Source organism: Triturus cristatus, chromosome 8 (assembly GCF_964204655.1).
Source record: "Triturus cristatus chromosome 8, aTriCri1.1, whole genome shotgun sequence".
Lineage (NCBI taxonomy): Eukaryota > Metazoa > Chordata > Amphibia > Caudata > Salamandridae > Triturus > Triturus cristatus.
In genome coordinates, this window is record NC_140591.1 from 76307589 (window position 1) to 76319995 (window position 12407).

Sequence of the window (12407 nt, forward strand, 5' to 3'; positions counted from 1 at the left end):
TGCTGAGTAGTGTGCAAAATACACTATATAAGATGCAGTTTCCGTATCTGAACATGTGAAAATATCGCGAAGAAAAGACTCTGCTGTACTCGGCAGATTGACAGATGCAACATGCTAAAAATTCTAAATGATTAAATAACAATAGATTTTCTGGCGGCCATACATTTTTAAATATAAGTAGCTACATAAAAACATATATCTGCACTTTCCAGAGTAAACATTAACTGCATCGCGTTCCTGGTAGACCGGACATTATATTTTAAAAAGATAGGTTTTAAAAAATATCTTCTTAAGAAAATATAGAATTTACAAAACAGCATAAAATGACAGCAACTCTGTTTGGATATATCGTCACAGGGGCATGGAGTGTTACTGTGCTGCCTAATAATGGGGAAAGACACAAGGTGGTGTACTATACCAAACCTTAAACGAGTAAGAAAAAAACGGTGAGAATTTCTTGAGACTTCCGTTAAATATAGCTGGAAACCCTCACTCACATTGTTTTCACAGTAAAAAACAGAGGTACATTGTTTAGCACAAACAGGTTCTCTAGATTGTCTTGAGTTGCATAGAAAGGTCATCTTAAGCTCTGATTTAGATACACTGGCAGCTTCGTCCAGCGCAGAAAAAGGATCCAAAGTAAAAAGAAGCTTATACCAGTAGTGAATGTGTCTGAGCCAGGGAATATGCAAACAGTGGTCCAACCTTAGGCAATCTCTGATTACTTTTTGGGTGAAGATGGTTTCAGTTTTAGACCAAATAGATCACCATAAGGCCAGTGGCCGTAAAGCTACAAGATCTTTAATATAATCTAGACCCACTTCTCTGTGGATTAGCTCTGTAGAGGCTGATGCGGGGGCACACAATAGACGTCTCAAAAATGAGTTTTCGTCAAGTTGGATACGGTTACCACAATGGGTATGGTGGCCCCACACACCAGCCCCATACAAAGCAGATGATAGACATCTGGCTTTGTAAATCGAGATCATTTCCTTAATTCTACGGTTCCCAAGCTTAGAGGCAAATCTAAATACGCCGTTGTTATTCTTTACCATTTTAAGGCGCACATTCTCACATTCGTTGTCCCATCTCCCATCACCAGAGAATGTAACACCAAGATAACAAAAATTGTTAACGGTTTGAATTTTTGCCTTGTCCAGGTGGAAGGTCCTTTTAACCCCAATCTTCCTCCCGCAAGACATTACAAATGTTTTTTCTTTATTAATTAGCAGCTTCCGGCTGTCAATAAACCGCAGGAAGCTGTCAATTAAGCGTTGGAGGCCGATTTGGGTACGTGACAAGAGGACGGCATCATCCGCATACAACAGTATTGGAATTGGATCGCCGTCTATTCGAGGGGCATCAGCTGGGACCTGTCTAAGGATTGTATCAATTTGATTAATAAATAAGGAGAATAACAGGGGGGCTAAAACACAACCTTGTCGGATGCCTCTGGTCACTCTAAAAAAAGGTGTCGATTCCCCATTAGACCCAAAACGCACTTTACTGGATAGCCTTTCGTATAATCTAGCCAGGAAGTGTACGATATCTTTTGGTGCTCCCATCTCCAATAGTATAGGCCATAAAATTGAATGTTCGACCAAATCAAAAGCGCTGCTAAGATCAGCAAAACATAAAAATAAGTTCCCTTTTTTGACCGTAGTGTATTTGTTTATAATGAGGTCGAGGTTCAGGCACTGCTCCATTGTACCTAATCCCCTCCTGAACCCGTACTAAACTGGCGATAAAATGATGTTATCCTCTGCCCATATTTCTAGTCTGTTTAGGAGGATTCTGCTCAGGATTTTGATTGATGAGTCGAGGAGGGAGATCGGTCGGTAGTTACGTGCCTCGGACCTGGACCCTTTTTTGAATAAGGGGACAATTATAGATTGTCCCCAGGTCAGAGGAAGGTTGCCTTCTATAGCAGCATTAAAGAAGCGGGTTAAAATTGGTGCCCATAAGTTCATCTCCTGCTTATACAAGTCCACGGGAACACCATCAGGGCCCGGAGCTTTACCCCCGCTACTCTTTGACAGCCCCAAATAAACCTCATCCAAACTGATAGATAAAGGTGACGATAGCCATACAGAATTGGTGTTCGTTACAAAATCTAAAACCAGCCTATCTGGGTTAAAAATGTTAGTAAAATGGTCTATCCAGGCGTTGCAGTTTACATGTGATGTTAGTTCAGGAATGTTGTCATTCTTTAAAAAAGGGCAGTTAATGGTCTCCCAAAATAATTTATTGTTATTTGTATCTGCCGCTAAATTGAGTTTATGCCATAACTCCTCTTGTATTTCTTTTTTCCGGACTTCCAAGGAAATCTTATAGTTATGGCGTTCAGCCTTAATATGAGTGGTGTCCCTCGGTTTAGCGGCCAGAGCGGCCTTTAGTTTCGACAAGGCCTGTGTACAATTATTATCGAACCAGCCAACTAACCTAGTTTTCGTTGGCCTACTCCTACCTGTCAGTAAGCCCTCGATGACAATGTTAATTTTATAAAATTTAGAGAGCAATATGGCTGGTACTATCTCACTACTTAGACAGTAGTCAATTTCTGTTGTACATTTGGTTTTGATCTCGTCCAAAAGTACAACAGGGTTAACATTGGCCCACTTAATTCTTACCCCATTGGGTCTCTCTGCAGCTATGTCTCTAACAAAACTGCTGGGGTCTGAGTGTATATGCCAGCAGGTCAGTAATGTTACAGAGATACTGTTGTGGTCACTTACTGCTTGCTCTGTTATCCATAAATCGGTATACGCAGTGTTGCAGGAGACGAGGATATGGTCGATGTTAGAGTGGGCATCCCTGCCTTTGAAAGTTGGGCATTTAATGTTGCCCTTTTTCGTGGAGCAGTCAAGTAATTCTAGGTCCAGCAGCCAGACCATAGAGAGAGATCAGAACCATTAAGGGCGGCCAGAGAAACAAGGGATCAGCACCAGGGAGAGCGGCCACAGCATAGAGAGAGATCAAAGCCAGGGAGAGTGGACAGAGCATAGAGAGACTAGAACCAGGGAGAGCAGACAAGGTATAGAGAGATCAGTACCAGGGACAGCAGGGAGATCAGAAACAGGGAGAGCAGCCAGACCATAGAGAGAGATCAGCACCAGGGAGAGGAGAGAGCGTCCAGAGCATAGAGGGATCAGAATCATGGAGAGCAGAGGGATCAGCACCAGGGAGAGGAGAGAGTGGCAGGAGTCATAGAGCATAGAGAGATCAGTACCATGCAGAGCGGCCAGAACATAGAGATCAGAACCAGGAAGAACGGACAAGGCATAGAGGGTTCAGCTCAAGGGAGAGCGGCGAGAGATCAGCACCAAGGAGAGCAGCCAGAGTGCAGAGAGATCAAAATCAGGGAAAGCAGCCAGACCATAGAGAGGGATCAGCACCAGGGAGAGCGGTAAAAGGAAATAGATATCAGCACCAGGAAGAGCAGAGAGAGGCCAGACCATAGAGAGGGATCAGCACCAGGGAGAGCAGAGAGCGGCCAGAGCATAGAAGGCTCAGAACCAGGGAGAGCGGGCAGAGCATAGACAGATCAAAACCAGGGAGAACAGACAGAGAAGAGAGACATCAGCACCAGGGAGAGCAGAGAGCATTAGTAGCAGGATAGCCAGGAGAGAGCCAGGGAGAGCGACCAGAGGAAAGAGAGATCAGCACCGGGGAAGCGGCAAGATCATAGGGAGATCATAACCAGGGAGAGCAGAGAGTGCCCAGAGCACAGAGAGATAAGAACCAGGGAGAGCGGCTTGGGGAAAAAGAGATCAGAACTAGGGAGAGCAGAGAAGGGCCAAAGCAGAAAGGGATCAGCAACAGGGAGAGCAGAAAGAGCAGAGAGAGATCAGCACCAGGAAGAGTGGCCAAAACAGAGAGAGATCAGCACCAGGTAGAGTGGCCAGAGCATAGAGAGATCAGCACCAGGGAAAGCGACCAAAGCAGAGAGGGATCAGCACCAGAGAGAGCAGAGACAGATCAGCCCCAGGGAGAGCGGCCAGAGCAGAGAGAGATCAGCACCAGGAAAAGCAGCCAGAGCAGAGAGAGATCATGTCCAGAGAGAGCGGCCAGAGCAGAGAGAGATCAGCACCAGGGAGAGCTGCCAGGACATAGTGAGATCAGAAACAGGGAGAGCGGACAGAGCAGTGAGAGATCAGCTCCAAGGAGAGTGGCCAGGACATAGAGAGATCAGCACCAGGGAAAGCAACCAAAGTAGTAAGGGTTCAGCACCAGGTAGAGCAGCCAGAGCAGAGAGAGATCAGCTCCCGGGAAAGCCATCTAAGCAGAAAGAGATCATCATCAGGGAGAACAGAGAGAGATCAGAACCAGGGAGAGTAGACAAAACATAGAAAGATCAGCACCTTGGAAAGCAGAGAGTGGCCGGAGCATAGAGAGAGCAGAACCAGTTAGAGCAGCGAGCATCAGTAGCAGGAGAGCCAGGAGTGACAGAGCACAGAGAGATCAGCACACTTAAGAGCAGAAAGTGGCCAGAGCATAGAGAGATCAGGACCAGGGAGAGCGGCCAGACAAGAGAGGGGGATCAACACCCTGGCGAGCAGAGAGCGGCCAGAACGTAGAGAGATCAGCACCAGGGAGAGCGGCCAGAACGTAAAGAGATCAGCACCAGGGAGAGAAAACAGAGCATAGAGGGATCAGTATCAGGGAGAGTGGCACGAGCAGAGAGGGATTGGAACCAGGGAGAGCAGACAGAGGAGAGACAGACCACTACCAGGAAGAGGGACAAATGCAGGAAAACCAGAGCATAGAGATTTCAGGACCATGGATAGCAGAGAGCATCAGGAGGAGGAGGGCCAGGAGTGACAGAGGATAGAGAGATCAGCATCAGGGAGAGCAGTAAGTGGTCAGAGTATTGAGAGATAAGAACCAGGGAGAACAGCCAGAGGAAAGGGAGATCAGCTACAGGGAGAGCGGCCAGAGGAAAGGGAGATCAGCTACAGGGAGAGCGGCCAGAGGAAAGAGAGATCAGCTCCAGGGAGAGCGGCCAGAGGATAGAGAGAGATCAGCACCAGGGAGAGAAGCCAAAGAATGGAGAGATCAGCACGAGGGAAAGCATATAGAGATCAGGACCATGGAGCGTAGAGAGCATCAGTAGCAAGAGGGTCAGGAGTGACAGAGCACAGAGAGATCAGGACCGTGCATAGCAGAGAGCATCAGGAGGAGAAGGGCCAAGAGACACAGAGCATAGAGAGAGCAGCACCAGGGAGAGCAGAGAGCAGCCACTGCATAGAGAGATGAGGACCAGAGAGAGCAGAGAGCGGCCACTGCATAGAGAGATCAGGACCAGGGAGAACAGAGAGTGAGAGATCAGCACCAGGGAGAACAGAGAGCGGCCACTGCATAGAGAGCTCAGGACCAGGGAAAACAGAGAGCTGTCAGAGCATAGAGAGATCAGCACCAGGGAGAGCAGAGAGCCGCAGAGAGCAAACGGGCCAGGAGAGAAAGAGCACAGATAGATCAGCACCAGGGAGAGCAGAGAGCCGCAGAGAGCAAACGGGCCAGGAGTGAAAGAGCACAGATAGATCAGCACCAGGGAGAGCAGAGAGTGGCAGAAGCACCAGGAGTAAAAGAGCATAGAGAGATCAGAACCAGGGAGAGCAGCCAGAGCATAGAGGGATGAGAACCAGAGAGAACAGCCAAAGCAGAGAGGGATTAGAACCAGGGAGAGCAGAGGAGAGAGAGAGATCAGAACCAGGGAGAGCTGCCAGACCATAGAGAGATCAGCACCAGGTAAAGCGGCCAGAGTATAGAGAGATCAGCACCTGGTAAAGCGGCCAAAGCAGAGAGAGATCAGAACCAGGCAGAGCGGCCAGAGCAGAGAGAGATCAGCACCAGGGAGAGAAAACAGAGCACAGAGAGATCCGCACCAGGGAGAGCAGCCAGAGCATAGAGGGTTCAGAACCAGGGAGAGCAGCCAGGGCATAGAGGGATCAGAACCAGGGAGAGCAGACAGAGGCGAGAGAGACCCCTACCAGGAAGAGGGACGAATGCAAGAGAGCCAGAGCATAGAGAGTTCAGGACCATGGATAGAAGAGAGCATCAGGAGGAGGAGGGCCAGGAGTGACAGAGCATAGAGAGATCAGCATCAGGGAGAGCAGTAAGCGGTCAGAGCATTGAGAGATACGAACCAGGGAGAGCAGCCAGAGGAAAGGGAGATCAGCTCCAGGGAGAGCGGCCAGAGGATAGAGAGAGATCAGCACCAGGGAGAGAAGCCAAAGAATGGAGAGATCAGCACCAGGGAAAGCATATAGAGATCAGGACCATGGAGTGTAGAGAGCATCAGTAGCAAGAGGGTCAGGAGTGACAGAGCACAGAGAGATCAGGACCGTGCATAGAGCATCAGGAGGAGGAGGGCCAAGAGACACAGAGGATAGCGTGCAGCACCAGGGAGAGCAGAGAGTGGCCACTGCATAGATAGATGAGGACCAGGGAGGGCAGAGAGCTGTCAGAGCATAGAGAGATTAGCACCAGGGAGAACAGAGAGCGACCAGAGCATAGAGAGATCAGCACCAGGGAGAACAGAGAGCGGCCACTGCATAGAGAGATGAGGACCAGGGAGAACAGAGAGCGACCAGAGCATAGAGAGATTAGCACCAGGGAGAGCAGAGAGCGGCCAGAGCATAGAGAGATCAGCACCAGGGAGAACAGAGAGCGGCCTCTGCATAGAGAGATGAGGACCAGGGAGAACAGAGAGCGACCAGAGCATAGAGAGATTAGCACCAGGGAGAACAGAGAGCGGCCAGAGCATAGAGAGATCAGCACCAGGGAGAACAGAGAGCGGCCTCTGCATAGAGAGGTCAGGACCAGGGAAAACAGAGAGCGGCCAGAGCATAGAGAGATCAGCATCAGGGAGAGCAGAGAGCAAACGGGCCAAGAGTGAAAGGGCACAGAGACATCAGCACCAGGGAGAGCAGAGAGTGGCAGAAGCACCAGGAGTAAAAGAGCATAGAGAGATCAGGACCTGGGAGAGCAGCCAGAGCATAGAGGGATGAGAATCAGAGAGAACAGCCAGAGCAGAGAGGTATTAGAACCAGGGAAAGCAGAGGAGAGAGAGAGATCAGAACCAGGGAGAGCTGCCAGACCATAGAGAGATCCGCACCAGAGAAAGCGGCCAGAGTATAGAGAGATCAGCACCTGGTAAAGCGGCCAAAGCAGAGAGAGATCAGAACCAGGCAGAGCGGCCAGAGCAGAGAGAGATCAGCACCAGGGAGAGAAAACAGAGCAGAGAGAGATCCGCACGATGGAGAGCAGCTAGAGCATAGAGGGATCAGGGAGAGTGGCACGAGCAGAGAGGGATTGGAACCAGGGAGAGCAGACAGAGGAGAGAGAAATCAGAACCAGGGAGAGCAGCCAGACCATAGAGAGATCAGCACCAGGGAGAGCAGACAGAGGAGAGAGCGACCACTACCAGGAAGAGGGACGAATGCAGGAAAACCAGAGCATAGAGAGTTCAGGACCATGGGTAGCAGAGAGCATCAGGAGAAGGAGGGCCAAGAGTGACAGCATGGAGAGAGCAGCACCATGGAGAGCAGAGAGCATCAGGAGCAGGAGGGCCAGGAGTGACAGCGAGCATACCCAGGGAGAGCAGAGAGCATCAGGAGAAGGAGTGCCAGGATTGAAAGAGCACAGAGAGATCCACAACAGAGAGAGCAGAGAGTGGCAGAAGCACCAGGAGTGAACGAGCATAGAGAGATCAGCACCACGGAGAGTGGCAACAGGAGGATGGCCAGGAGTGAGAGCACAGCGAGATCAGGAACACGAGTAGCAGAGAGCAGCTGGGACATGGAGAGATCAGCACCATGGAGGCAGAGAGCAGCAGGAGGGTCAGGTGTAATAGGGAACAGAAAGATCAACATCACGGAGAGCAGAGAGTGGCAGAAACTAATGGGCAGAGCATAGAGAGAGCAGCACCAGGGAGAGCAGAGAGCGACAAAAGCACCAGGAGTGAAAGAGCATAGAGAGATCAGCACCACGGAGAGCGGCAACAGCAGGGTGGCCATGAGTGACAGAGCACAGCAAGATCAGGACCACAAATAGCAGAGTGTAGCCGGGACATGGAGAGATCAGCACCAGGGAGGCAGAGAGCAGCAGGAGGGCCAGGCGTAATAGGGAACAGAGAGTTCTGCATCATGAAGAGCAGAGAGTAGCAGAAAGTAGGGGATCAGACCATAGAGAGAGCAGCACCAGGGAGAGCAGAGAGTATCAGGAGGAGGAGGGCCAGGAGTGACAGAGCGCAGCGAGATAAGCACCCTGGAGAACAGAGAGCATCAGGAGAGCCAGGAGTGACAGAGCATAGAGAGAGCAGCGCCAGGTAGGTCAGAGAACATCAGGAGCAGGAGGGCAAGGAGTGACAGAGCACAGAGAGAGCAGCACCAGGAAGAGTAGAGAGAGAGTCAGGATCACTAGGAGCCATAGAGCACAGAGAGATCAGGACAATGGAGAGCAGAGAGTGACAGTAATCCCAGAGAAGAGAGAAGTGCTAGGGAGAGAAGAGAGTGACAGGAATCTCAGAGCAGAAAGCAGTGCCAGGGAGAGCAGCAGGAGGGCCAGGAGTGACAGAGCATAGAGAGTTCATGACCAGGGAGAGCATAGAGGGATCAGCACCAGGGAGAGCAGTGAGCAGCAGGAGGGCTGGGTGGAGTTGGCATAACGCCACTATGCGGAATTATGGAAAAAATGTGTGGAAAACAAGCACACGTTCTGCGGCCAGCCGAGGGTCCGTGTGCCCGGGACAGGGGTCCCTCGTGCCCAGGCAGGCTACCCGATCCCCCCGTCCTGGCTGAGTTGAGAAGCAGGGACCGGCCCCTAGGCCTGCGTTTTGGTCAGGGCCTGGGGTGTGGGAGCCTTTGTGGGCAGCCGGCCAGATGGCCGGCTGCCCTGGAAACCCCGATGGGGGCTCATTTGCCTCCCCGATACCAGCCAAGGCTCCAGGAGGTTGGGCGCCTCCGCGCCCTGGGTCCCCTCCGTCACTCGGTGCGCATGGGTTCCCAGAAAGAGCGGTAGCTTTCCTCCAGATTACAAGGAGCAGGGTATGCCGGAACACCCCTCCCAGGCTGGTGGTTCTTTGCCGGTGACCAGATGGGCTATGCACGGACAACACCTCCACTCCATCTGGGGGCTCCTTCCTCCGGCCCACAGTGTGGCAAAGCGCCTGGGACGGGCTCCATGGGTCCTGGGCAGACCCCCCCAGGAGTCCGGGCCCGAGAGCTCTGGTGGTCCTCCCCGTGCCTGTGGCCCAGCCGGTGTCCCCGAGCCCCCCGGGAAGTGGAGCGCCCGAGCCCTGCAAGAGCAGGCAGGAGCCCTACTGCTATGGCTCGGCTCGGTGTGATCAGATGGGAGTCCTTTCGGTCCCGGCCATCTGGTCACACCTTTGCCCTCGGCCATCTGGTCGCACGCAATGCTTTCCAATGGGGCGACCAGATGGCCAGGCTGCCCTGGGAGACCTGAAGGGGCTCATTTGCCTCCCCGGTCCCAGCCAGGTCTCCAGGAGGTCGGGCGCCTCCGCGCCCTGGGTCCCCTCCGTCACTCGGGTACCCAGAAAGAGGGGTAGCTTTCCTCCGAATTAGTAGGGGCAGGGTATGCTGGAACACCCCTCCCAGGCTGGCGGTTCTTTGCCGGTGACAAGAGGGGATATGCCCGTACAACACCTCCCCTCCATCCAGGGGCTCCCTCCTCCGGCACACGGCATGGCAAAGTGCCAGGGACAAGCTCCATGGGTCCTGGGCAGTGCCCCCCCCCCGGACGATCGGGCCCGGGAGCTCCGGCGGTCCTCCCCGGGCCTGAGGCCGAGCTGGTGTCCCCGAGCCCCCCAGGAAGCGGAGCCCCCGAGCCCTGCAAGGGCAGGCAGGAGCCCTACCGCTATAGCTTGGCTCAGGGAGGGCAGATGGGAGTCCTTTTGGTCCCAGCCATCTGGTTGCACCTTTCCCCTCGGCCATCTTGTCGCACGCAATGATTTCTGATGGGGTGGCCAGATAGCCTGCAAGTCCTGCTGAGGGCTTATTTGCCTCCTCGATCCCAGCCAGGGCTCCAGGAGGTCAGGGACCCTGATCCTGCCAGTAGCATATGCTTGTCTCAAAGATTGAGCCATGCATGTGTAAGTACACACGGCCGGTACAGTGAAACTGCGAATGGCTCATTAAATCAGTTATGGTTCCTTTGATCGCTCCATCTGTTACTTGGATAACTATGGTAATTCTAGAGCTAATACATGCTGACGAGCGCTGAACTCTCGGGATGCGTGCATTTATCAGACCAAGACCAATCCGGGCTAGCCCAGCCGCTTTGGTGACTCTAGATAACCTCGGGCCGATCACACGTCCCCGTGACTGCGACGAAACATTCGGATGTCTGCCCTATCAACTTTCGATGGTACTTTCTGTGCCCACCATGGTGACCACGGGTAACAGGGAATCAGGGTTCGATTCCAGAGAGGGAGCCTGAGAAACGGCTAAAACATCCAAGGAATGCAGCAGGCGCGCAAATTACCCACTCCTGACTCGGGGAGGTAGTGACTAAAAATAACAATACAGGACTCTTTCGAGGCCCTGTCATTGGAATGAGTACACTTTAAATCCTTTAACGAGGATCGATTGGAGGGCAAGTCTGGTGCCAGCAGCCATGGTAATTCCTGCTCCAATAGCGTATATTAAAGTTGCTGCAGTTAAAAAGCTCGTAGTTGGATCTTGGGATCGAGCTGGCTGTCCGCTGCGAGGCAAGCTATCGCCTGTCCCAGCCCCTGTCTCTCAGGGCCCCCTTGATGCTCTTGACTGAGTGTCCTGGGAGTCCGAAGCATTTACTTTTAAAAAATTGGAGTGTTCAAAGCAGGCCGGTCACCTGAATACTTCAGCTAGGAATAATGGAATAGGACTCCGGTTCTATTTTGTTGGTTTTCGGAACTGGAGCCATGATTAAGAGTGACGGCCGGGGGCATTCATATTGTGCCACTAGAGGTGAAATTCTTGGACCGGCGCATGACGAACCACAGCGAAAGTATTTGCCAAGAATGTTTTCATTAATCAAGAACAAAAGTCGTAGATTCGAAGACGATCAGATACCGTCGTAGTTCCGACCATAAACGATGCCGACTAGCGATCCGGCGGCGTTATTCCCATGACCCGCCGAGCAGCTTCCAGGAAACCAAAGTCTTTGGGTTCCGGGGGGAGTACGGTTGCAAAGCTGAAACTTAAAGGAATAGATGGAAGAGCACCACCAGGAGTGGAGACTGCGGCTTCATTTGACTCAACATGGGAAACCTCACCCGGCCCGTACACAGAAAGGATTGACAGATTAATAGCTCTTTCTCGATTCTGTGGGTGGTGGTGCATGGCCGTTCTTAGTTGGTGGAGCGATTTGTCTGGGTAATTCCAATAACGAGCGAGACTCCTCCATGCTAACTAGTTACGTGACCCCCAGTGGATGGCGTCCAACTTCTTAGAGGGACAAGTGGCGTTCAGCCACACGAGATCGAACAATAACAGGTCTGTGATGCCCTTAGATGTCCGGGGCTGCACGCACGCTACACTGAACGGATCAGCATGTGTCTACCCTTCGCCGACAGGTGCGGGTAACCCGCTGAACCCCGTTCGTGATAGGGATTGGGGATTGCAATTATTTCCCATGAACGAGGAATTCTCAGTAAGTGCAGGTCATAAGCTCGCGTTGATTAAGTCCCTACCCTTTGTAAACTCTGCCCGTCGCTACTACCGATTGGATGGTTTAGTGAGGTCCTCAGATCGGCCCCGCTGGGGTCAGCAACGGCCCTGGTGGAGCGCCGAGAAGACGATCAAACTTGACTATCTAGAGGAAGTAAAAGTCGTAACAAGGTTTCCGTAGTTGACCCTGCGGAAGGATCATTAACGACGGAGCAGCCCCAGTGACCGACGGCGCCAGCCCTCGTCCGCCTCCTGCAAGCACGCACCCTAGGCACAGGGCCCAGCCGGCGGAGCGGTCCACAGTCGCTTGGGGCGCTTGGGTGAGGACCGGGACTTTGGTGGACTTCTTCCCCCGGCGAGGGCCTGATCGACGGGTGAGGGACTGGGGACAGGGGGCGGCACCCATCTCCGTTCCTGGAAGGGGCTCAGCGGTAGGCCCTCCCGATACGGAACCCACGCTCACCCGGCACGGTCCCTTCCATGGTGTTAGGTGAGAAACCGAATGGCTGTGCATCCCTGGGCTGGTACTGCCCCCCCTCGAAAGGCCCTGTCGCCACGGCTGGGCCCTCCCGCGCCTGAGTCCCGGCCCGACCGGGCTTTGGGCGACCGAAGAGCGGCCCTACTCACGCGTGGCAGGGAGGCCCGGAAGAGGAGCCGAGGGCCTGCGAGGGAACCCAGGCTCCTATCAGTGGAAGGCGTGCAGGATGGGTGAGCCACCTGGCTCTTCCCTTCCGGCAC

The 12407-nt window shown here is 52.8% G+C and overlaps 1 pseudogene; it reads left to right on the forward strand.

Moving 5' to 3' along the window:
- The first annotated feature begins 10058 nt into the window (after window positions 1-10058).
- LOC146801368 (18S ribosomal RNA) lies at window positions 10059-11873 on the forward strand (annotated as a pseudogene).
- Window positions 11874-12407: the final 534 nt, after the last annotated feature.